The 22670-nt window shown below is 42.1% G+C and overlaps 1 protein-coding gene across 1 annotated transcript in view; it reads left to right on the top strand.

Annotated features, from left to right (window-relative positions):
• Positions 1 to 10990: 10990 nt before the first annotated feature.
• il1rapl2 (interleukin 1 receptor accessory protein-like 2) overlaps positions 10991 to 22670 on the top strand; it is a 330998-nt gene continuing 319318 nt past the window's right edge. The window contains exon 1 of the mRNA XM_014200126.2: positions 10991 to 11714. The gene's annotated coding sequence lies outside the window, so the exon portion shown is untranslated. The remainder of the gene's footprint in view (positions 11715 to 22670) is intronic.

Here is a 22670-nt window from a genome sequence, read left to right as displayed (position 1 = left end):
CACGGCTCTCGACCTTCGTCTCTCCCGAATCCGTACGGGAGTTGCAGCGATGGGACAAGACTGTAACTACCACTTGGATACCATCAAATTGGGCAGAAGAAAAAAAAATGACCACGTGAATCCAGGTAAAAGCTATGATCCCTTATTTATTTTACTTGTTAAATCCACTTCAATCAGTGCACCAGTTTGAGTGTGTCAAACAGGCGCACCAGTTTGAGTGTGTCAAGAACTGCAATGCTGTGGGTTTGTTATGCTCAACAGTTTTCTGTGTGTATCAAGAATGGTCCACCACTCAAAGGACATCCAGCCAACTTGACACAACTGTGGGAAGCATTGGAATCAACATGGGCCAGCATCCCTGTAGAACGCTTTTGACACCTTGTAGAGTCCATTCCCCGATGAATTGAGGCTGTTTTGAGGAGAAAAGGGGGTGTTCCTAATGTTTTGTACACTCAGTGTGTTAAGTGGAGCGACACAGAGGAACCCAAGAGCAGACTCAGATGAGGAAACAGGGATGAATGAACCAAAATATTTGTTGTTACACAGAGAGATATGGAGTGCAGATCCGGGGAAGCTCGGATGAGTTGCAGAAAAACCAGATGTGGAGGCTGAGTTTGGAGTTAGCTGAGTAGAGCAGGGTAAACAGGTCCTGAGGGGAATCCAAGGTAGTGGTGGTGAGTAAAATCCAGAGCAAGGTAGTTGGGTGGTGAGAAGTGGCACAAGATACATGAGCCAGAGACAGAGTGGTAATGAGCAGAGATTACAATCTGGCAGAGTGGAAGTGGCAGGACTGAGTATTTGTAGAGGTCTTGATTATGGAACGAGTTGCAGCTGGTAGGGATCTGCTCTGACTCCAGCACACCTGTCTCCAACCATCAAATCACAGAGAGAGGGAGAGGGAGAGAGAAAAAGTGTACAGGGGGAGTAACTGCAGGTCAAGAAGAAACCAGATGAACACCAGAGGGCGTAGCAGGAGCAGATGTGACACAATGTATGTTTCTATCAATATCACCCATGCATCAAGACACAGGAAATTGATTACTTTTGAATAATAATACATTTAATTTAATATGTCATCTAAGTTAAACTATGTGATCATTAAAGATAATAAACCAAGGCATTGTTTCTGTTTCTGTTGGTGTGTTGGTGTTACGTGTCTCTACGAGGAGCGCGATCCCAGTATAAATGAAAATATGGGGATAAAAACGGCGGCGATGAAAAGCCAGTTAAATGTATTTTCTCTCAATTGTGGCAATATATCCTCCTCTGTGTATAACGTTGACACAAACGTCCTTTTTTTGCCATCCAAGTATTCATGGTGAGGATCGTTTTTGTGAAGACAATAATCCTATTTTTATATGGTGGATGAGGTTCATTTCACTAGGAATATGCTTATTGTGGTGGGGAGAAATGCATATACCTGTTATGAAACTTCTGAGATCAGCCACAGAGGAGAGTAATATGATCTCACTGCAACAAAAAAAAGCAGATTACATTTTACACTAAAACATGGAGTATGTATGTAAGATGCTATAGGTTATTTCAAGATCACAGGGTCAAACTGTACTGTTACTGTATTGTTACTGTACATTTGCAGTCCACTTTTAATTGGAATGAGAGACCTACAAACACTGAGGTTCATGGTCTCCTGACACAGTGTGAAGTGCAGAGATTAGAAACAAGACAAATGTTGCTTTCAACAGGAAAAATCACACATGCTGTCCTTGGGTTCAGAGAGCAAATGAAAATAGACATGGAGATAGTGGGAGGTGAGGAAGCCAGTGAACTCCAGTGAAATAGGGCCACAATGACATCCCTTTGTACTTGTGTACTATAGAGAAATAACCCAGCAGGCTGGTGAATTATATGTATCTTGCATTTGTTACAATGTTGAAGAAAATATGAGCTAGCCGATTGATATCTGCATTAATTAATATGATACAGGCAGAGGTGACAATCCGTTGTTATGACAGAAAAACAGAAAAACTCTTCACCACACTACTAGAATCCACTGACTGACTTGAGAGTAGTGGGTGGAGGTGAGTTCTAATGATGTGAAGTAATTTCCATAGAGTGCCCTTACTGCCTGGTACAGCATCCAGTGGCCACGGTAAGTCTGCTTACCTGCTGTGCTGCATCCAGCACCAGTGAGATGGGCTCCACAGGAGAGTACACACACTTTAAAGTGGAGGTGTATTTATAGTTCCTGTTTGGTTTCATAAAGCTAGTGGTTATAGTTTTCATTATATGTGGCCTGAGATTTATTTGGGTATCTCTACAATTCTCTATTTGTACTTAAAGTCGTTGTACAAAGATTAACATTTGAGTAATTTTACAACACGTCTACATTAATTAGTATGTAACATACAAAATGTAGCAGGTCTACGCTTTTCCCTCGCATGTCCTTAGCCGCGGGAATCAAATCAAATTGAATTTTATTTGTAACATGCGCTGAATACAACAGGTATTACCCTGAAATGCTTACTTACAAGCCCTTAAACAACAAGCATATCAAGAAATAGAGTTAAGAATTTTTTTTGTAAATAAAATAAAGTAAAAAATAAAATAAAAAGTAACACAATAAAATGACATAACAATAACAAGGCTATATACAGGGGGTACCGGTACCAAGTCTATGTGTGGGGGTACAGGTTAGGTGAGGTAACCTATATACCTCCTAGTGTATATACAGTGGGGGAAAAAAGTATTTGATCCCCTGCTGATTTTGAACGTTTGCCCACTTACAAAGAAATGATCAGTCTATAATTTTAATAGTAGGTTTATTTGAACAGTGAGAGACAGAATAACAACAAAAAAATCCAGAAAAACGCATGTTAATTCTTTTGCATTTTAATGAGGGAAATAAGTATATGACCCCTCTGCAAAACATGACTTAGCACTTGTTGGCAAAACCCTTGTTGGCAATCACAGAGGTCAGACGTTTCTTGTAGTTGGCCACCGGGTTTGCACACATTTCAGGAGGGATTTTGTCCCACTCCTCTTTGCAGATCTTCTCCAAGTCATTAAGATTTCGAGGCTGACGTTTGGCAACTCGAACCTTCATCTCCCTCCACAGATTTTCTATGGGATTAAGGTCTGGAGACTGGCTAGGCCACTCCAGGACCTTAATGTGTTTCTTCTTGAGCCACTCCTTTGTTGCCTTGGCTGTGTGTTTTGGGTCATTTGTCATGCTGGAATACCCATCCACGACCCATTTTCAATGCCCTGGCTGAGGGAAGGAGGTTCTCACCCAAGATTTGACGGTACATGGCCCCGTCCATCGTCCCTTTGATGCGGTGAAGTTGTCCTGTCCCCTTAGCAGAAAAACACCCCCAAAGCATAATGTTTCCACCTTCATGTTTGACAGTGGAGATGGTGTTCTTGGGGTCATAGGCAGCATTCCTCCTCCTCCAAACACGGCGAGTTGAGTTGATGTCAAAGAGCTCCATTTTGGTCTCATCTGACCACAACACTTTCACCAGTTGTCCTCTGAGTCATTCAGATGTTCATTGGCAAACTTCAGACGGGCATGTATATGTATTCTTGAGCAAGGGGACCTTGCGGGCGCTGCAGGATTTCAGTCCTTCACGGCGTAGTGTGTTACCAATTGTTTTCTTGGTGACTATGGTCCCAGCTGCCTTGAGATCATTGACAAGATCCTCCCGTGTAGTTCTGGGCTGATTCCTCACCGTTCGCATGATCATTGCAACTCCACGAGGTGAAATCTTGCATGGAGCCCCAGGCCGAGGGATATTGACAGTTCTTTTGTGTTTCTTCCATTTGCGAATAATCGCACCAAATGTCGTCTCCTTCTCACCAAGCTGCTTGGCGATGGTCTTGTAGCCCATTCCAGCCTTATGTAGGTCTACAATCTTGTCCCTGACATCCTTGGAGAGCTCTTTGGTCTTGGCCATGGTGGAGAGTTTGGAATCTGATTGATGAATTGCTTCTGTGGACAGGTGTCTCATTTACAGGTAACAAGCTGCGGTTAGGAGCACTCCCTTTAAGAGTGTGCTCCTAATCTCAGCTTGTTACCTGTATAAAAGACACCTGGGAGCCAGAAATCTTTCTGATTGAGAGGGGCTCAAATACTTATTTCCCTCATAAAAATGCAAATCAATTTATAACATTTTTGACATGCGTTTTATGGATATTTTTGTTGTTATTCTGTCTCTCACTGTTCAAATAAACCTACCATTAAAAGTATAGACTGATCCTTTCTTTGTCAGTGGGCAAATGTACAAAATCCGCAGGGGATCAAATACTTTTTTCCCCCACTGTAGGTCCTGGGTGGCAGGAAGCCTGGCTCCAGTGATGTATTGGGCTGTACTCCTGAGGGGGAAAAGGTGTTGTCATGCCCTCTACACGACTGTCTTGGTGTGTTTGGACCATGACAGTTTGTTGGTGATATAGACACCAAGGAACTTGAAATGCTCGACCCGCTCCACTACAGCCCCATCGATGTTAAAGGGGGCTAGTTCGGCCCTCTTTTTCCTGTAATCCACGATCATCTCCTTTGTCTTGATCACGTTGAGGGAGAGGTTGTTGTCCTGGCACCACACAGCCAGGCCTTTGACTTCCTCCCTGTAGGCTGTCTCATCATTGTCATGATCAGGCCGACCGCTGCTGTGTCGTCAGCAAACTTAATGATGGTGTTGGAGTTGTGCTTGGCCACGCAGTCGTAGAGGACCTGAAGGTACTGCAGCACCCCCTGATAAATCGATATATATATATACAGTATATACACTACCGTTCAAAAGTTTGGGGTCACATAGAAATGTCCAATGTTTTTTAAGTAAAGCTTATTTTTTGTCCATTAAAATAACATCAAATTGATCAGAAATACAGTGTAGACATTGTTAATTGTCGTGTCTTTAGTATGGATTAAGTGATATATGACATGCTATTTTATCAAATTAGTTCTCTGTAATTAATATTACCTGATTAAACTAATCATGTAAATAATTTCATTAACTAGGAAGTCGGGGCATCACAGAAGAATGTTTATAGAGCTGTTGTCTTCCGAATAAACTCTTAAAGACCTGGTAATCTTTTATATCAGTAGGAGTCAATTATTAATCGTCACCTTACTCAGTCTCATCTGAACGTCGTAAAATGATTGGTTATCTTCACGAACCCTAGCTAACAAGTTGAATCAGCAATACAACATTTAGTTTAATTATTTATTTACTAAATAACTAAATAATTACACAGAATTACATATACACAGGATGGATCATACATTGATTACTAATTATGTCATAAAAGAAAACGTCCCTAGCGGATGAAACCGATATGACGGCTGGTTACACAAAGAAAGGGGGTTAGGTTTGAATGAAAATGCAAGAAATATATTTACTCTGAGCTGCACTTCGATAGATTGGTCAAAGATGGAAGGCTGGGTTTCCCAGCAGAGATCTCCCTTGTCCTTTGAAGAATATTTCTGGTGGATACGTTGTAGTACCCTGTCGTTCTAAAGAGATTGTTCATCCTTTCCTAGGCCACGCACGTTTACAGCTGCTGCTGATAACTCAATGTCTAGGATGTATCACTTCATAGTGAATAAGAGTTCAAAGTTCATACCAAGTTGCCATACTATAAACTCATGCTATATTCTGGCTGGTGTAGTCACATTCATACTTCCAGCGTGGCGATCGTCACCTCCACGTTGAAATTCGCCCTTCTAAATGTATGGACATCATCGGGAACACAATGTTAATTTCGTTAGGTTGTAGTCGTTCAACCATTCGCAACCAGAGCTCACGCTGAGGTTGGCTTAAGTTCGCCATGAATTGGGTCACGGGGGCTCTTATAGAAATGTAGAAAAGGGGTTGGTTCATAATTTCCAACCAATGCCTTTTCACGTGGGTTGTGGCCACTGACTGAGCCTATTTTACTTATGAAAACAATTCTCTAATTTTAAAAACTAATATTACATTTCATATTTTCACAAATAGTTTCATATTTAAACATTTAAATTGCACAAGATTTCCATGTGAATCTGAACTAGAGTGAGTGGACTTTCCAAGATACAGTTTTTGTTGTCCTATCATCAGTAATAATGTCTCAGGCAACAACTGATCTGATATCATATTCTTTAAGTACCAACGGATATTTTCAACTGGTTGGATTACATGAAGAATGTTTTCCCCAACCTTTTGATGTTACAATACTCTCTCTATGTTAACAAAGGGCTTTCCAACAGTCCATTCTGTAGAGTGGAGAGAAAAAGGTGGAAAGGTATTTATGGGGAGTCATAAACCTCCCCCAACAGGACAACGTCATGACATAATGTTGTAAATTACTATTGTAGCTGGAAACGGCTGATTTTTTTTAAATGGAATATCTAATCGAATGGAATATCTACATAGGCTTACAGAGGCCCATTATCAGCAACCATCACTGCTCCAGAATCGCCATAAAAAAGCCAGACTATGGTTTGCAACTGCACATGGGGACAAAGATCGTACTTTTTGGAGAAATGTCCTCTGGTCTGATGAAAGAAAAAAATCGAACTGTTTGGCCATAATGACCATCGTTATGTTTGGAGGAAAAAGGGAGAGGCTTGCAAGCCGAAGAACAACATCCCAACCGTGAAGCACGGGGGTGGCAGCATCATGTTGTGGGGATGCTTTTCTGCAGGAGGGACTTGTGCACTTCACAAAATAGATGGCATCATGAGTGTCACAGTATCCACAGAAGGTGGCGCCCCTCCTCGGTCGGGCGGTGCTCGGCGGTCGTCGTCGCCGGCCTACTAGCTGCCACCGATCTATGTTTCTGTGTCTTTTGGTTTTGTCTGTCTGATCCGCACCTATTTCGTGTCTGTCATTAGTTAGGTTATTTAGTGTATCTTTTCAGTTCAGGATTTCGTGCGGGATTGTTTTATGTCAACTCTGGACAGTTGTTAGTGAGTGCTGCTCTCTTTGTTATATATATTTACCGAGCTGCGCCCCGTGCGTCTTTTGTTTTGGGAACGTGTTTTCCCTAGTTGAGTTTATGTGCTCCCTGTGCCTTTCGGCTTCTTGTGTTGTTCCCGGATTTCCTATTAAAAACCACTATCACTCCGGACCTCTGTCTCCTGCACCTGACTCTGCCTCTCTACTGATCCTGGTAATCGTGACAATGAGGTATGAAAATGGTGTGGATATATTGAAGCAACATCTCAAGAAATCAGTCAGGAAGTTAAAGCTTGGTCACAAAGGGGTCTTCCAAATGGACAATGACCCCAAGCATACTTCCAAAGTTGTGGCAAAATGACTGAAGGACAACAAAGTCAAGGTATTGGAGTGGCCATCACAAAGTCCTGACCTCAATTCCATAGAAAATGTGTGGGCAGAACTGAAAAATTGTGTGCGAGCAAGGAGGCCTACAAACCTGACTCAGTTACACCAGCTCTTTCAGGAGGAATGGGCCAAAATTCTTATTGTGGGAAGCTTGTGGAAGGCTACCTGAAACTATTTGACATTAGATAAACAATTGAAAGGCAATGCTACCAAATACTAATTGAGTGTATGTAAACTTCTGACCCACTGGGAATGTGATCAAATAAATAAAAGCTGAAATAAATCATTCTCTCTACTATTATTCTGACATTTCACATTCTTAAAATAAAGTGGTGATCCTAACTGACCTAAAACAGGGAATTTTTACTAGGATTAAATGTCAGGAATTGTGACAAACTGAGTTTAAATGTATTTGGCTAAGGTGTATGTAAACTTCCGACTTCAACTGTATATTTAAGGCCTGATTGGTGGAGTGCTGCAGAGATGGTTGTCCTTCTGGAAGGTTCTCCCATCTCCGCAGAGGAACTCTAGAGCTCTGTCAGAGTGACCATCAGGTTCTTGGTCACCTCCCTGACAAAGGCCCTTCTCCCCCGATTGCTCAGTTTGGCTGGGTGGCCAGCTCTAGGAAGAGTCTTGGTGGTTCCAAACATCTTCCATTTAAGAATGATGGAGGCCACATTTTTTGGTACCCTTCCTGTGCCTCGACACTTTCCTGTCTCAGAGTTCTACGGACAATTCCTTCAAGCTCATGGTTTGGTTTTTACTCTGACATGCACTGTCAACTGTGGGGCTTTATATAGACAGGTGTGGGCCTATCCAAATCATGTCCAATCAATAGAGTTTACCACAGGTGAACCCCCATCAAGTTGTAGAAACATCCCAAGTATGATCAATGGAAACAGGATGTATCTGAGCTCAATTTAGAGTCTCAAAGGTTCAAAAGAGCCTTGAATTAATTTTCTGAGGCCTGAGGGATGCGTGAAGTGGAGGAAGATATGGTTATATACTATAAGTGCCAGGGAGAAACAGCTGACCCTTTCTGTAATAGCTTTTAAAATAACAGTTCTCCAATAGCTTAGCATCGTACTCAGATTCCAAGAAGCAGCAGTTCACCAGCACTCCCTGAAGGAGGTTAATATTCGCATTCTTAAAGGCTCTTCTAACCAGCACAGCTCCTTTTGCTTTTAACACCCTGGAGTTTTCACTACATCTTTAAGTTGTGTGTTACCAACATGTCAGTGGTCTGGATGAGTGTGGCACAGCAGAGCAGTCTAGAACCAGTGCCAAGTGATAGAAAGGGTGAGAAGAGAACTGTCTGTCAGTCCTAAACTTCTCATCCTTGCATAAAATATCCCTAATCTGATTTCTTGGTGCTTGTAATGCTGGCACTGTATCAGTATGTTTAATCACTTGGTGACACATGAAAATGGAGGAAATAGATTATTATGGAATACAATCAACCCAGCATACAATCAAAGCTACCCTGAAAAATGTCCTTCCCCTGAATAATTCAACACTATTTGAATGAGGGGAAACAAGCTATCTATGAACAGCAGTGTCCTTACATGGCTGCTTGTCTAGCTCCAGCCTCTCCCATGGGCAGCCTCCAGGTGATGTCAGGCCACAGTCAGCCTAACATGTCCACCATGACTGTGGCGTCTTCAGCCCTCACTGTAGCCCTCACTGTACTGTACTGTACACACCACTAACGGTGAAATTAGTGTCATAAATGTTTCATGATGTGCTTGTCTTAGCCATATTGATTCCAACTGCAGGCAGCAAACTCCCTTTGAAAATCTTTCCCTGGATGCAAGCCTGTCTGCCGCATAGCTGTCAAATCTGACCACACACAGAAACACATACACAAACGCACTAGACGAGTGCATAATGGGGTTTTGCAGAGTGCGTGTGTGTGCGTGCATGTGTGTGCATGTGTCTGTGTGACCAGATTCATGTAGCCCACCAGCATGATGGTTGTCACTGTTGAATGATTAATCACATAGTATAGTGTTCGGGGATGGAAGGCCCTCCCATCGTTCTCCTCTAAATTTAGTTTTACTTCAATGAAAAAGACCTCCATTTTCGCAATCAACAATGGTCTAGGCCAAGGCTCCTTTCACTAGCTCTTTTTCTCTCCTCAACAGCAGTGGCTGAAACCAGTTTCAGCTGGACATAAGCTATAAGTTTTATTGAGTTGCAATTGGCTGTCACAGATGCCAAGCTCACGCAGTTCTCATCACCTCACACATTAAATTAACAGAGGACGGGTCCAGTCAGTAAATACATTTTAATGGCACATATCCGTGGCAGTTATATCAGACCCGACACAGATCGTGCCGCACCACCATGCCACACTGTGCCACGCCGCCTGTCAGCAGGACAGCCAGTCATGTGCAGAGGTGAGAGAGCACTCATACAGCTACCTCTGTACCGTGTACATGACTACCTCCCTACGCCCACTCTGTGAGATGGGCTTCATGGCTGCTATGAGTTTCTGTCCATCAGCTCAATGAAAAGGTATTTGTTATGTACTGTTCAACTCTAAGTGTTACCAAAAACATCCTGTCTGGATAACAGCGTGATCAAGCACATGCAGTGCAGTGAAATCAAACTACCCAGTGATCATATAGTTCATCTGTCAGCTAATGTACGGGAAATATAGTAGTAGAGTAGAGTAACAGAACATACTACACTGGCATACATACTTTAGATGCGGAACATGCTGTTGAAAATCCTTAAAAACGCTCAAAGTATTTACTTGTGAGTGAAGTTATCTAAAGGTTGAGCAAATCTATAGTTTTAGATAAGAAAATCAGACCACACAAACACCTCCTAACTCATTGCATTAATAATTACTTCAACAAAAGAAAACATATCACCATTGTTAGTGAAGAGAGCTTCTACATTCAGCCAATGGGGCTCAGCCTACTCTGGAACAGAACTTATTTAATAAAATGTTATGAATTCTTAGAGCATGATTGATAAATCATCAGCTTCACAATGAAGAGATGGTTTCTAAACATTTGACTTGTAGCTGTAATGGGCCACACTGGCTCGTTGCTCCCACACTGAGCTTTGATGTGATTTGTGTATTGGCAACATTGACATATTAAGTGTATCATCATGATCCTCCATCATGTTTTGGAGTTCACAGTCATATCATTAAGATAGTTGTGCATCACTTTTCCTGATCAGAGACCCCCCCCCCCCAAACCCTATGAGTTGTTGACATCATAGAATGTCATAGGCTGCATTGTGCACTTTTAATTCATACAAGTCTATGAATGTATGTGCCTTGTGTTCTTCTGTGCAGTGAGGTATGAATGCTATTTAGGTTAAGTCCTAAATCATTTTTTTGCCTTTCCAATTCGCGTCCAATTTTCCATTTTCTCATCATCTTTTTGTCTGGTTTCTTTAACTTTCACTTTGTTGTGTCTTCATGATGGGACACTTTATGTGTTTGTATTATGGTGATATATTGTAGGTCTGTTAGTGTTAAAACAAAAATCTGTCTTCTCTCTCTGGTGTTTTAGGCACGTCATCCCTCACCGCCACAAGGAGGCGATAGGGGGGATATATTTTTCAAAACCAACGCTCCTTAAAATATATTTAGGCATATACTCTTGGTCTAGCCTAATGTTTCAGTAGTCCGTCTAATTTAAAATGCTGTCTTTAAATCAAGAGTTCGAGTTCATCGAATCTTCCCTTGAGTCAATCAACAGCACTTTTCGAGCTATCTGTTTCCCCACAGACGCGTGAGGCTGAAGAACTGCGTCCTCGCGGAGACAGCCGGCTGTCACTGTCTCTAGATGCGTGTTGAAGGAGCGCGCAGGAGGGGTCTGGAATCGAACTCTTGCTGCGAGAGATCATCATCGATTGCTGGAGTCTGCAAAGGCACTCCATCCAACACAACACAAATTAGATGTGGAGCTTTTCCAATGCAATATGAGTGACTCAACTCATGAGGGGTGAGACAGCACTGGGGAAGGTGTAGAACAGGGGAGGACAGAGAACCGTTTTGCAACCCTGGTGTTTACGAATCCAGGATTCCGGGAAATGGAAGTTATTTTTGGCCATCTAAAGTAGAGCGAATCTTCAAAATTCCGTCGGGCAAGGGGGAGGAAGAGCCGAAGTAACTCAGATGAGTTAATTGCAGCCTTCTGTCGACTAATGTTGCCATTCGAATATCCTTGAAATAGTCTGAGGAATCCGTCCTCACAGTGTTTTATTTGACAGAAGTAAGAAATTACTGTCTTGTGCTCTAACAATTTAATCTCAAACGTTGTGAGCTGATTTGAACTGGAGAGACCGTGAGTTATGCTCTAATACATTTTGAAAACAAACTCAAACATACTCAAACGAGTGGAAATACTTTATTGAAACAAGCCTCGATTGATAATCTGCTTCTCTTGCACGGATTATCAAAATCAGGTGAGTGCCAACCTGAATCTGAATAATACAAAATGTTCATTTTATGTGATATTACGCGCGCGTAATGGTGTAGAAGTTATGAAAATCTGAAAACAGACCATGGAAGTAAAGTGATTGCTCATGCACGTCCTGTAGATTCCTTATTTGAAAACCTTGTATTGCATTGCGTTGCTAATTTGTAAAAGTGGTCCCAACAGAGATATGGTGATTGTTTAATTTCGTTTTAGCACCCCCGCATGCAGGCTGGTGTTGTGTTTGTATGGCGGTGGTGGTGTCGATGCAGGTTGAGGCTGCATGAGGCGGTGGGTTTAATTATTGTGGTCGTTTAACGATAGGGCGCACATCAATCGTTTCACCCAGAGATACGGTCTCCCGGTGAAGCAGGCTGTCTGGCCACATTGATTTATACAATAAAGTAACTCCATAGATCAGATTCCGGACTGAAGATCGACTGCAGCCAGACTCTAACTGTCACTTTCAGCGCCGCTGCCCATCCTTTTACCTCTGCTGGGAGGTGGGGAGAGAGAGGAGAGGAAACGGATTAACAGCAAACAGATTACCACAAACAAACTATAGATGCGCTCGGCTCCTGAGGTTCAGTTGTGCAATGTTCACCTTGTAAGCAAATATTTTATTTGATTTTACACCTGGAGTAGGGTTGGACAACTTTACCTCCCCTCCGGTGACATGACAGTCACCTCTGTAATATGGTATTTGCTGATATATTTGTGAGGGACATAAACTATGGTGGGACTATATGAAGAGTTTATTTCCAAAAGGCATATCCACCAATTTTTCACATTAGTTTTTTCACCAGAAATGATTGCTTATGGGTATCATGTGTGTGTAAAATATTACTGTTCTCAGATTTTTTTATTCATAGTGTATGAAAATGTTTTAGTTTTTTTGCAAAACGTGATACACTTTCCTAATAATGAGTTGCACCCCATTTTGCCCCTCGAACAGCCTCAATTTGTCAGGGCATGGACTCTACAAGGTGTCGAAAGCATTCCACAGGGATACTGGACCATGTTGACTCCAATGCTTCCCACAGTTATGTCAAGTTGGCTGGATGTTATTTCAGTGGTGGACCATTCTTGATACACACGGGAAACTGCTGAGCGTGAAAAATCCAGCAGCGTTGCAGTTCTTGACACACTCAAACTGGTGCGCCTGTCACATACTACTATACCCCGTTCAAAGGCACTTAAATATTTGCTATTTCCCATTCACCCTCTGAATGGCACATATGCACAATCCATGTCACAATTGTCTCAAGGCTTAAAGATCCTTCTTTAACCCCACTCCTCCCCTTCATCTGCACTGGTTGAAGTGGATTTAACCAGTGACATCAATAAGGGAGCATAGCTTTCACCTGGATTCACCTGGTCATTCTATTTCATGGAAAGAGCAGGTGTTCTTAAAGTTTTGTATAATCAGTGTACATTGTTTAGCTGGAATGGACTGTTCGTATCCTGTATATTTAACTGTGATGTGTGGTTGTCTCACCTAGCTATCTTAAGATCAATGCACATACTGTAAGTTGCTCTGGATAAGAGCATCTGCTAAATGACTAAAATGTCAAATTTAATTGTTTTGCGTGTAGATATCATATTAATGTATTGAATAATTTTGTCTAATTTAAAAAGCAATATTGATGTCACAAATGTATCATTTGGAGCTAGAAACAAGCATTTTGCTGCATCTACGATAACGTTTGCTGATCTGTGTAACGTGACCAATTTGATTTAGATTTGATATGATTTGTATAGTTCTTTATTAAAAATGTAGTTATTTGTTACATTTGACTGTGTAAAACCTAGCAGTACTACTTATTTCTCTGAGAGTGAGGCGGATATAAAGTACCAGTCAAAAGTTTGGAAACACCTACTCATTCAAGGGTTTTTCTTTCTTTTTACCATTTTTGACATTGTAGAATAATAGTGAAGACATCAAAACTATGAAATAACACATATGGAATTATGTAGTAACCAAAAAAGCGTTAAAGAAATCAAAATATATGTATATTTTATATTTGAGATTCTTCAAAGTTTCCACCCTTTGCCTTGATGACAGCTTTGCACACTCTTGGCATTCTGTCAACCAGCTTTACCTGGAATGCTTTTCCAACAGTCTTGAAGGAGTTCCCACATATGCTGAGCACTTGTTGGCTGATTTTTCTTCACTCTGCGGTCAGGTAATTGTGGAGGCCAGGTCATCTGATGCATTACTCCATCACTCTCCTTCTTGGTCAAATAGCCCTTACACAGCCTGGAGGTGTGCTGGGTCATTGTCCTGTTGAAAAACAAATGATACTCCCACTAAGAGCAAACCAGATGGGATGGTGTATCGCTGTAGAATGCTGTGGTAGCCATGCTACATGCAATTCTCTACACGCGCAATAACATCTGCTAAACAGGTGTATGTGACCAATAAAATTTGATTTGATAACTGTGCCTTGAATTCTAAACAAATAACCGACAGTGTCACCAGCAAAGCACCTGCACACCATCACACTTCCTTCTCCATGCTTCACAGTGGGAACCACACATGCGGAGATCATCCGTTCACCTACAATGCGTCTCACAAAGACACAGCGGTTGGAACCAAAAATCAAAAATTTGGACTCATCAGAGCAAAGGACAGATTTCCACCGTTCTAATGTCCATTGCTCGTGTTTCTTGGTCCAAGCAAGTCTCTTCTTCTTATTGGTGTCCTTTAGTAGTGGTTTCTTTGCAGCAATTCGACCAGGAAGGCCTGATTCATGCAGTCTCTGAACAATTGATGTTGAGATATGTCTGTTACTTGAACTCTGTAAAGCATTTATTTGGGCTGCAATTTCTGAGGCTGGTAACTCTAATGAGCTTATCCTCTGCAGCAGAGGTAACTATGTCTCTTCCTTACCTGTGGCGGTACTCATGAGAGCCAGTTTCATCGTAGCGCTTGATGGTTTTTGCAAATGCACTTGAAGAAACTTTCAAAGTTCTTAACATTTTCGGGATTGACTGACCTTCATGTCTTAAAGTAATGATTGACTGTCATTCCTCTTTGCTTATTTGAGCTGTTCTTGCCATAATATGGACTTGGTAGTTTACCAAATAGGGCTATCTTCTGTATACCACCCCTACCTTGTCACAACTCAACTGATTGGCTCAAACTCGTTAAGAAGGAAAGAAATTCCACAAATTAACTTTTAACAAGGCACACCTGTTAATTGAAATGCATTCCAGGTGACTACCTCATGAAGCCGGTTGAGAGAATGCCAAGTGCGTGCAAAGTCAAGGCAAAGGGTGGCTACTTTGAAGATATATTAAATATATTTTGATTTGTTTAACACTTTTTTGATTACTACATGATTTCATATGTGTTATTTCATTGTTTTGATGTTTTCACTATTATTCTACAGAGTTTAAAATAGTAAAAATGAAGGAAACACCTTGAATGAGTAGGTGTGTCCAAACTTCTGACTGGAATAGCATTTAGCAAAAACACGTGATTATTTCTCTCTGAAATAAAACAATCAAGTGATAGATTTTAAACAAATACATATCTGTCATTGAACAAATACACTTGAAGTTGAAAGTTTACATACACTTAGATTGGAGTCATTAAAACTCAAATTTCTTGTCAACAGTTTAACAATTTCTTCTTAACAAACTATAGCTTTGGCAGGTCGGTTAGGACATCTACTTTGTGCATGACACAAGTAATTTTTCCAACAATTGTTTACAGACAGATTATTTCACTTATAATTCACTGGATCACAATAACAGTGGGTCAGAAGTTAACATACACTAAGTTGACTGTGCCTTTAAACAGCTTGGAACATTCCAGAAAAATATGTCATGGCTTTAGAAGCTTCTGATAGGCTAATTGACATCGTTTGAGTCAATTGGAGGTGTACCTGTGGATGTATTTCAAGGCCTACCTTCAAACTCAGTGCCTCTTTGCTTGACATCATGGGAAAATCAAAAGAAATCAGCCAAGACCTCAGAAAAAAATTGTAGACCCCCACAAGTCTGGTTCATCCTTGGGACCTATTTCCAAACACCTGAAGGTACCACGTTCATCTGTACAAACAATAGTGTGCAAGTATAAACACCATGGGACACGCAGCTGACATACCGCTCAGGAAGTAGACGCGTTCTGTCTCCTACAGATGAACGTACTTTGGTGTGAAAAGTGCAAATCAATCCCAGAACAACAGCAAAGGACTTTGTGAAGATACTGGAGGAAACGGGTACAAAACTGTCTGTATCCACAGTAAAACAAGTCCTTATTCGACATAACCTGAAAGGCCGCTCAGCAAGGAAGAAGCCACTGCTCCAGAACCGCCATCAAAATGCCAGACTACGGTTTGCAACTGCACAAGGGGACAAAGATTGTACTTTTTGGAGAAATGTCTTCTGGTCTGATGAAACAAAAATAGAACTGTTTGGCCATAATGACCATTGTTATTTTTGGAGGAAAAAGGGGGAAGCTTGCAAGTCGAAGAACACCATCCCAACCGTGAAGCACGGGTGTGGCAGCATCATGTTGTGGGGGTGCTTTGCTGCAGGAGGGGCTGGTGCACTTCACAAAATAGATGGCATCATGAGGATGGAAAATTATGTGGATATATTGAAGCAACATCTCAAGACATCAGTCAGGAAGCTAAAGCTTGGTCGCAATTGGGTCTTCCAAATGGACAATGACCCCAAGCATTCTTCCAAAGTTGTGGCAAAATGGCTTAAGGACAACAAAGTCAAGGTTTTGGAGTGGCCATCACAAAGCCCTGACCTTAATCCCGTAGAACATTTGTGGGCAGAACTGAAAAATCTTGTGCGCGCAAGGAGGCCTCCAAACCTGACTCAGTTACACCAGCTCTATCAGGAGGAATGGGCCAATATTCCCCCAACTTATTGTGGGAAGGTTGTGGAAGGCTACCCGAAACTATTTGACATGAGGTAAACAATTGAAAGGCAATGCTACCAAATACTAATTGAGTGTATGTAAATATCTGACCCACTGGGAATGTGATGAAAGAAATAAAAGTTGAAATAAATAATTCTCTCTACTATTATTCTGACATTTCACATTCAAGTGGTGATCCAAACTGACTTAAGACAGGGATTTTTGTACTAGGATTAAATGTCAGGAATTGTGAAAAACAGAGTTTAAATGTTTTTGGCTAAGGTGTATGTAAACTTCCGACTTCAATTATATATATTTACACCTGTATGTCGTTGTTTTCGTCTCTGTTGGAATCGCCGGTCCGTCTACAGCAGAGTCAATTCATCAGAGAGTCTCTGGTTAACTTCCCCAGGAGTCACAATGTCTTTCCTAGTTGTCGCTTTCTCAGCGGCTCTGGATAGTGTCTGTTGTAATGGATACGTCAGGCGTACAGATGGTCGTTGCATAGATAGAAGCTTCCGTGGTTGTCGGTATTCTCATACTAGATTTAAGTAATTTCCAGCTGCAGACTAGTAATTCTACGTCTAGGATTTGCTCTTATTCTGTAGTGATCGATAGTCTCAGAGTTTAAACATTTCCAGCCGTGTATCCAACACTACACGCTGTCTGTTCTCCTCGGCCTATAGAGTTGTAGTTCTGAACCATTTCAACATGTAGCGTCAGCTCCATGTTTTCTAGTCTAATGTACATTTCATCAGGAGTGGGTTTTATACACTTCTGAGAAAAGGGTGGTCCAATGAAGCCAACGTAATGTCTATTCTCACGTGGGCGTGGCCAATGATTTGGTTAACTTTATATGAAAACCCATATTTTCTCATTTAAAAGGTTAACATCACATGACATCTTTTCACAAATAGTTTCATGTTTAATCACATACGTTTCACAATATTTAGATGTAAACCCCATAATTAAGAAGTGTACACAACCAAAGACAAAGTAATGAGTGTATCCTGTCCTTCATGAGATCACCAAATGAAACACACTCGTCATGACTGTCCCTTAAGTGTCCACGGACCACTCCCACATTCTCAAAAATATAAATATTTTTTAATTATTCAAACTTTTGATGTCCAAGAGTCTCTCTGTGTTCCACAGTTTACATTCCCACCTCGAACACTACAGAGCATAGAGACAGCGTATTTTATCACTGCCATAAAACAGCCGACTTTCCGCTCTCCCCCTCTATGAGAGAGAGCACGCTGTACAGCAGACCCACTGTAACCTAATCCTTCAGATCGTCACAGGAGAGTTATGACATATATTTGCTCTGACCGAGTACAAGACCTGCTGCCTGAATTTCCCGTGTCTTTTACATTGCTACAGGGGTTGCCATGAAGAATAGCTTTTCCAAGCAATGACATATCATAGTATAACCCCTTCTAGATGTTCATTTAGGTGTCAGGTGCACTGTATATTACCTATAATGAGGGGCTGACAAGGGCCTGGTGAAGGCAATCCAATAGTATGAGCAAATGGCGTCGAAGGAGATGGCTGCCGTTTTACGATTCCGTAACAAATTGTGCTATTGTTTATGTTTTTTCGCGTTATTTTGTACATAATGTTTCTGCCACCGTGTCTAGAAGCTCTTTTCGGTGATAAGACACGGTGGCAGAAACATTATGTACAAAATAACTAAGGAAGTCTCAAGGTTTTGCTCGCCTGAGGTAGAGTATCTCATGATAAACTCTAGACCACACTATTTACCAAGAGAGTTTTCATCTGTATTTTTCATAGCTGTCTATCTACCACCACAAACCGATGCTGGCACTAAGACCTCACTCAATGAGCTGTATACGGCCATAAGTAAACAGAAAAACGCTCATCCAGAGGCGGCACTCCTAGTGGCTGGGGACTTTAATGCAGGAAAACTCAAATCAGTTTTACCTAATTTCTACCAGCATGTTAAATGTTCAACCAGAGGGAAAAAAAACTCTCGATCACCTTTACTCTACACACAGAGACGCGTACAAAGCTCTCCCTCGCCCTCTATTTGGCAAATCTGACCATAATTCTATCCTCCTGATTCCTGCTTACAAACAAAAACGTAAGCCAATAAGAAAGTGGTCAGATGAAGCAGATGCTAAGCTACAAGACTGGATTCTTCCGAAGGCATTGAGGAGTACACCACATCAGTCACTGGCTTCATCAATAGGTGCATAGATGTCATCGTCCCCACAGTGACTGAACGTACATACCCCAACCAGAAGCCATGGATTACAGGAAACATCCACACTGCGCTAAAGGGTAGAGCTGCCACTTTCAAGGAGCGGGACTCTAACCTCGAAGCTTATAAGAAATCCCACAATGCTCTACCAGACGAGCTAAATTACTTCTATGCTCGCTTCGAGACAAGTAACACTGAAACACGCATGAGAGCATCAGCTGTTCCGGACGACTATGTGATCACACTTTCCGTAGCCACTTTCAGTCCCCTCCTGTACTCCCTGTTCAACCACGACTGCATGGCCAGGCACGACTCCAACACCATCATTACGTTTGCAGACAACACGACAGTGGTAGGCCTGATCACCGACAACGACAAGACAGCCTATAGGGAGGAGGTCAGAGACCTGGCCGGGTGGTGCCAGAATAACAACCTATCCCTCAACGTAACCAAGACTAAGGAGATGATTGTGGACTACAGGAAAAGGAGGACCGAGCACGCCCCCATTCTCATCGATGGGGCTGTTGTGGAGCAGGTTGAGAGCTTCCAGTTCCTTGGTGTCCACATCACCAACAAACTAGAACGGTCCAAACACACCAAGAGGGCACGACAAAGCCTATTCCCCCTCAAGACACCTAAAAGATTTGGCATGGGTTCTGAGATCCTCAAAAAGTTCTACAAGCTGCAATCATCGAGAGCATCCTGACTGGTTGCATCACTGCCTGGTACGGCAATTGCTCGGCCTCCGACCGCAAGGCAGTACAGAGGGTAGTGCGTACGGCCCAGTACATCACTGGGGCTAAGCTGCCTGCCATCCAGGACCTCAATACCAGGCGGTGTCAGAGGAAGGCCCTAAAAATTGTCAAAGACCCCAGCCACCCCAGTCATAGACTGTTCTCTCTACTACCACATGGCAAGCGCTACCGGAGTGCCAAGTCTAGGACAAAAAGGCTTCTCAACAGTTTTTACTCCCAAGCCATAAGACTCCTGAACAGGTAACCAAATGGCTACCCGGACTATTTGCATTGTCCCCCCCCAACCCCTCTTTTACGCTGCTGCTACTCTCTGTTTATCATATATGCATAGTCACTTTAACTATACATTCATGTACATACTACCTCAATTGGTCCGAGCAACCAGTGCTCCCGCACATTGGCTAAACGGGCTATCTGCATTGTGTCCCACCACCCGCCAACCCCTCTTTTACGCCACTGCTACTCTCTGTTCATCATATATGCATAGTCACTTTAACCACATCTACATGTACATCCTACCTCAATCAGCCCGACTAACCGGTGTCTGTATGTAGCCTCGCTACTTTTATAGCCTCGCTACTGTATATAGCCTCACTACTTTTATTTTTCACTGTCTTTTCACTGTTGTTTTTATTTCTTCACTTACCTATTGTTCACCTAATACCTTTTTTGCACTGTTGGTTAGAGCCTGTAAGTAAGTTTCACTGACCTGTTGTATTCGGCGCACGTGAGAAATAAACTTTGATTTGATGTGAGTAAGACCTTTAAACAGGTCAACATTCACAAGGCCGCAGGGCCAGACTGATTACCAGGACGTGTACTCCGAGCATGCGCTGACCAACTGGCAAGTGTCTTCACTGACATTTTCAACCTCTCCCTGTATGAGTCTGTAATACCAACATGTTTCAAGCAGACCACCATAGTCCATGTGCCCAAGAACATTAACCTCTATGGGCTAGGTGGGACGCAAGCGTCCCACCCGTGGTGCACTCCATCAACAGCAGGTGCATTTCAAGAGCGGCAAATTTGAATCCAAATAAATGTCAAAATTCAAATTTTTCAAACATACAACTATTTTACACCCTTTGAAAGATAAACATCTCCTTAATCTAACCACGTTTTACGATTTCAAAAAGGTTTTACGGCGAAAGCATAAATTTAGAGTATGTTAGGACAGTACATTTACAAGAGTTGTGTGTAATGTTTTGTCAATTCAAAGACAGGGTCACCAAAACCATAAAACCAGCTAAAATGATGCACTAACCTTTTACAATCTCCATCAGATGACACTCCTAGGACATTATGTTAGACAATGCATGCATTTTTAGTTCTATCAAGTTCATATTTATATCCAAAAACAGCGTTTTACTATGGCATTGATGTTGAGGAAATCGTTTCCCTCCAATAACCGGCAGTCAAGTCAGCACCACAAATTAAATAATTAAAATTAGAAAACATTGGTAAAATATTATATTGTCATTTAAAGAATTATAGATTTACATCTCTTGAACGCAATCAACTTGCCAGATTTAAAAATAACCTTACTGGGAAATCACACTTTGCAATAATCTGAGCACTGCGCCCAGAAAAATACGCGTTGCGATACAGACTAGCCGCCATGTTGGGGAGATCTAAAATCGAAAATACTATGTAAATAATCCATTACCTTTGATTCTCTTCATCAGATGTCACTTCCAGGTATCACAGGTCCATAACGAATGTAGTTTTGTTCAAAAAAGCTCATCATTTATGTCCAAAAATCTCCGTCTTGTTAGCACATGATCTAAGCCCGCCGGACTTCACTTCATGAACGAGGGGAAAAAATATATTTACGTTCGTTCAAACATGTCAAACGTTGTATAGCATAAATCATTAGGGCCTTTTTTAACCAGAACATGAATAATATTCAAGGTGGACGAATGCATTCTCTTTTATAACGTATTGGAACGAGGGTACCCAACATGAACTCGCGTGCCAGGTGTCTAATGGGCCATCATCGTTCCATGGCTCTTGTTCGGTCAGATCTCCCTCCAGAAGACTCAAAACACTTTGTAAAGGCTGGTGACATCTAGTGGAAGCAATAGGAAGTGCCAAAATATTCCTCAGCCCCTGTGTTTTTCAATGGCATAGGTTTAAAGGTAATACAACACATCAGGTATCCACTTCCTGTCAGAAAATGTCTCAGGATTTTGCCTGCCAAATGAGTTCTGTTATACTCACAGACACCATTCAAACAGTTTTAGAAACTTTAGGGTGTTTTCTATCCATATATAATAAGTATATGCATATTCTAGTTACTGGGTAGGATTAGTAACCAGATTAAATCGGGTACATTTTTTTATCCAGCCGTGCAAATACTGCCCCCTAGCCCTAACAGGTTAAGGTAACCTGCCTAAATGACTCCCGACCCGTAGCCCTCACGTCTGTAGCCATGAAGTGCTTTGAAAGGCTGGTCATGGCTCACATAAACACCATTATCCCAGTAACCCTAGACCCACTCCAATTTGCATTCCGCTCCAATAGATCCACAGATGATGCAATCTCTGTTGCACTCAACACTGCCCTTTCCCACCTGGACAAAAGGAACACCTATGTGAGAATGCTATTCATTGACTACAGCTCAGCTTTCAACACCATAGTGCCCTCAACGCTCATCACTAAGCTAAGGGCCCTGGGACTAAACACCTCCCTCTGAAACTGGATCCTGGACTTCCTGACGGGCCGCCGCCAGGTGGTAAGGGTAGGTAACAACACATCTGCCATGCTGATCCTCCACACGGGGGCCCCTCAGGGGTGCTTGCTCAGTCTCCTCCTGTACTCCCTGTTCACTCATGACTGCATGGCCAGGCACGACTCCCAACACCATCATAAAGTTTGCCTGATCACCGACAACAACGAGACAGCCTATAGGGTGTAGGTCACAGACCTGGCCGTGTGGTGCCAGGACAACAACCTCTCCCTCAACGTGATCAAGACAAATGAGATGATTTTGGACTACAGGAAAAGGAAAACTGCGCACGCCCCCATTCTCATCGACAGGGCTGCAGTGGATCAGGTTGAGAGCTTCAAGTTCCTTGGTGTCCA

The sequence above is a fragment of the Salmo salar genome, chromosome ssa05 (genome assembly GCF_905237065.1).
Source record: "Salmo salar chromosome ssa05, Ssal_v3.1, whole genome shotgun sequence".
Classification (NCBI taxonomy): domain Eukaryota; kingdom Metazoa; phylum Chordata; class Actinopteri; order Salmoniformes; family Salmonidae; genus Salmo; species Salmo salar.
The sequence above is the reverse complement of the archived record's forward strand: the minus strand, read 5'-3'. Positions and strand labels throughout refer to the sequence as shown.